Source organism: Dendrobium catenatum, unplaced genomic scaffold (assembly GCF_001605985.2).
Source record: "Dendrobium catenatum unplaced genomic scaffold, ASM160598v2 fragScaff_scaffold_1248, whole genome shotgun sequence".
Taxonomy (NCBI): domain Eukaryota; kingdom Viridiplantae; phylum Streptophyta; class Magnoliopsida; order Asparagales; family Orchidaceae; genus Dendrobium; species Dendrobium catenatum.
In genome coordinates, this window is record NW_021319710.1 from 292,116 (window position 1) to 296,015 (window position 3,900).

A 3,900-nucleotide genomic window follows, 5' to 3' on the forward strand; every position below is an offset into this window, starting at 1 on the left:
TAATAAAGAAGGAATGTGATAGAAGCTTTTCTTTTAGTAGGTTGTAATAACCTTTTTATTTTAATTCATTTTGCTACTTGCAAGTTTAAAAAAAAAAAAAAAAAAAGGAGAACAATAGACTCTACTTGTCTATGCCTACATAGGGCTCACCCTGCACGAGGTGAATAAGTGATATCTTTTCGAACTATCACATGCCACTACCTCTCGCACGGCTCTCCCAACAATCATTCAAGCTCGCTTAGCTAAGCTACCGTAAAATGCCTATTCAAAGAACTCCTCACATTGTTCAACTTACATTATTGAACTTAAAGCTCTCCATTTTTACAATATCTTACTCTCGTTTTTCCTAAGGCAGCCCAAGATCTTCTAAAGAAGTCATCAATCACGTCCAACCACAAAGAGCTTGCCCATTATCTTCAGCGGCATCCCTTTAGATTATTGTATATAACTTGTAATTTCATACATTTTCTCTGTATAGCCTTCTTGTATCCCTTAGAGTCTTACAAACATGGAGTGATGAAGAACAATTGGGAGATCTGAATTTTTCCCTCAAGTAAATGTTCTGCTAGTTACATATCTCTTGCTCTTTTTCTCTGCCATCTGCTATCTCTACACTCTTTGTGCTCTTCATTCTCATAAAAAGGTTATAATTCAACAAGTTGACCTGCAAATAAGTTAGGGTTTTATCCACGAACAAATTCAGATTCAACAAACATGCTGCTAATATAGAACAATTTAAAAAAATCGCACTGTTCCAAAAACTTTATTGGGATCTTTTTTTTTTTTGTTAAACATAACCTATATACAACAATATTTTCAAATAAAGCCTTTCGATAATAATGACACAAAAGGGATAAAAATTTAAATTTCCAAACATGATTGCTCTAATCACCACAACAATGATCCTGGATATCAACCAATAATCCAGCCAAGTACCAAAAAAGCAATATCGCATTCCATTAGTTTCTTAGCTAGGTTCACAATGCCTCATATTTCACCATAAGAATAGGAAAATTTTAATATCAGAATATTTGATAAAAAAATAAGCAGAATGAATCACAAAATTTTAAATTTATTTTAAGATAAATATAATATTAACTATCTACATATCACACTCATCTTAAAATCTATTTAAATTTTTTTATCAAGGTATTCTGATTATAAATTTTTCCAATAAAATATAAACTGATCATCTCATCAATTGCTGGAGCATTTCAGACACCCTTGAAGCTTCCAACCCAATTCTAGACGAAATAGCCTGCAAAGGATCAAACCATTCTTATAAGTCACAGTCAAAGATACAAGTTCAAGTTTATATGTCGATGATATATTATTTTACCTGGCAATGAATTGTGTGGATGATCTTGTTCACACAATTATATTTATATTTTATTTATCTTAAATAATTTAATAATTTTTAAATTCATAATAATTAATCTTTTTTTAAAATATTCTGACACGGCAAACTCTTTTCAAATTTTGGCCCCACAACAACTTCCTATTTAAAATGGGTGATTGACTGAAATAAAGCTGACGATACTGCACCGGATATGAATATCAAATATAATGAAGTTAGATTCGCTTGGAAGCATGTAACACGTGCTGGCCAAGTCATTGCTTAATGTCGTTATATTCAAAGAAGAAAAAAATAACAAAATATTTTGCAATAGGCTTGACATGTCATCAAAAAATTATCTTGATTGGGCATGAATCTCAAAATCAAGTTGGAAAGTTTCAAAATTAAATTCGGGAACATTCAAATCCTGATTTCTGCAAACTTATAGTTGAACTGAACATCTCGAAAAGACAAACGCAATGACACTAAATTTGACCAAATCTTAGCCCAAATGGGTCCAAATCGAAGACCTGAAGCACCTTTGAAAGATTCAAACTATAAATTGGATTACCAAACAATTTTTAAACATGATGTGATATTAATCAAAATAAGATGCTCGACAAGACGAATACAATGAGCCTATGATCATTGAATTCTTACATTATTAAGACACTAACTATGACACTCTTCTTTCGCGTAGTTTATGTGATTCGAGTGCCAGTTACAGGGGAGGAATAGGCTTCCATCAACCATTACACCACGCAGCTTGCTCCCCCCTCTGACACTCTTTTCACTTCCACTTGCTATAACAACTTATCTCTCAGTGAACTCATAAAGTTATTCCCGCTCCCCTTACATTATAACACTCGTCACATCACATAAAGACAAAAGTACAAAAATAAAATAAAAGTGCTCTTGTAATGATAAATATTTTTGCATAAATAAGATAACTTCATTTCATTTCATTATAATATTAGAACATAGATAAAAGAAGAAAAAATGAAAATTTTAAGAGTGGGACGACTTTACTTGTTATCATGGAGCATCCTTCATAGGGGGCCATTTGCCATCGCCAATATTAAATCCCTATACCTTCTAAATAATCTAGGAAAAATTTACTCATTGCAAAGCCTAATAACTTCACATTATCTATGCAACCTCATCATGACCATCACTAAGCCAACTAGAGTCCTCATGGTAATACATTGATTCATCATCACAAAGATCGCCTTTCTCAATTTTGTGACCTCCTTCCTCAGCTCAATGACCTCACCCAACATTGCCCCTCCTTGTCTTCAATTAGGATTGGCGATGCATTTAAGGTGCACCATCCTTTCGATAACCTCGAGCCTTGACATGATTTACTCCATTTAGATTAATATTAAGGGAGAAAGGACATTGGTGAAGTGCCCACATGAGAGCGAAACCATAGACCCCTCCACAATGTTGTCACCCACTTGCTCTTCTACTACTCACTATAGAAAAAACTATTACTTCAAGCGGAATTTCTAACGGTATAAGTCCGCCAGAAATATCATCTGATAAATCGATGGTATTTTTGCTGAAAATATTCTGACAGCTTTTCAGACAAATGTACCACCAGCAATTTTTTGACAACCTATTTTGTTGCAAATCAGAAATCAAGATTGAGATTATAATTTTTTATGATAACAAAATATTATTATTTTGATGATTTTATTATTTATGCTATCATATATTGGATATTTCCGTTTATTTTTATATGTACTAATATTTCAAGAAAATTATATACTACTCCAGATTGCTGAAGACGTCAAGATAGGGTTGAATACGATTTCCTATAACAGTGTCTGTATATCTCTTTTTTTATTTCTCGAGACAGAAAAGTGTGATTGTAGTTGGGTAACTGTGTACAAACACACGGAGGAGATAGATAAAATATAAATTGATTCTTTATCTTATCGTATTGACATAACTTTCCTCCAGAATATAGTTAATCAAATCATTGCTTGAATTTTTTAATTTTTCATACTGTACGATGTCAAGTCATATAGACAACTAATAGAGTATGAAATTAATTTCAATCTAGATCATACTGAACAAACACATTTTTTTAAAATATTCAGTCATACAGATGAATGACATAAACAAAATTAGGTTTGTTCTAGATATTACCAAACAAACACTTTTTTTGAACTATTAATATAGTATGGTCTACATTCATACGAACAACTAATAGTGTACAAAACTATGTTTTTCCAAGGCCATACCAAATGAAGCACTGATTTTTTGAATTGTTTATATCGGACGATCCACGATCATACAATACGAATTTAGGATGATTTTCTTGAAAATGTTAGTTTTTGGATGGTTATTCATGTTTTTTTCTATATAAAGAGTCCTAAAAACTATCTCAACTATCCTTTACTACTAATTTCTCTTAAAGGGACCCTTGAGAGTATGTTTGGGAGAAATTTTGTGAGGATTCAAAACATTCTACTGAAGAGTGATAGATCTAGTGAAGGGGAGTTATGAGAGATTCAAAAGCTTGCCAAAAGTGAGGATCTCTTTGTCTTCCTCATGTT

The 3,900-nt window shown here is 32.3% G+C and overlaps 1 long non-coding RNA gene across 1 annotated transcript; it reads right to left on the reverse strand.

Annotated features, from left to right (window-relative positions):
• Positions 1-1,054: 1,054 nt before the first annotated feature.
• LOC110100227 lies at positions 1,055-1,369 on the reverse strand. Its single transcript, XR_002303536.2, has 2 exons — positions 1,340-1,369; positions 1,055-1,258 (listed from the first exon to the last, which is right to left on the reverse strand). It is a non-coding gene; the product is annotated as an uncharacterized LOC110100227 (long non-coding RNA).
• Between the last annotated feature and the right edge of the window lie 2,531 nt (positions 1,370-3,900).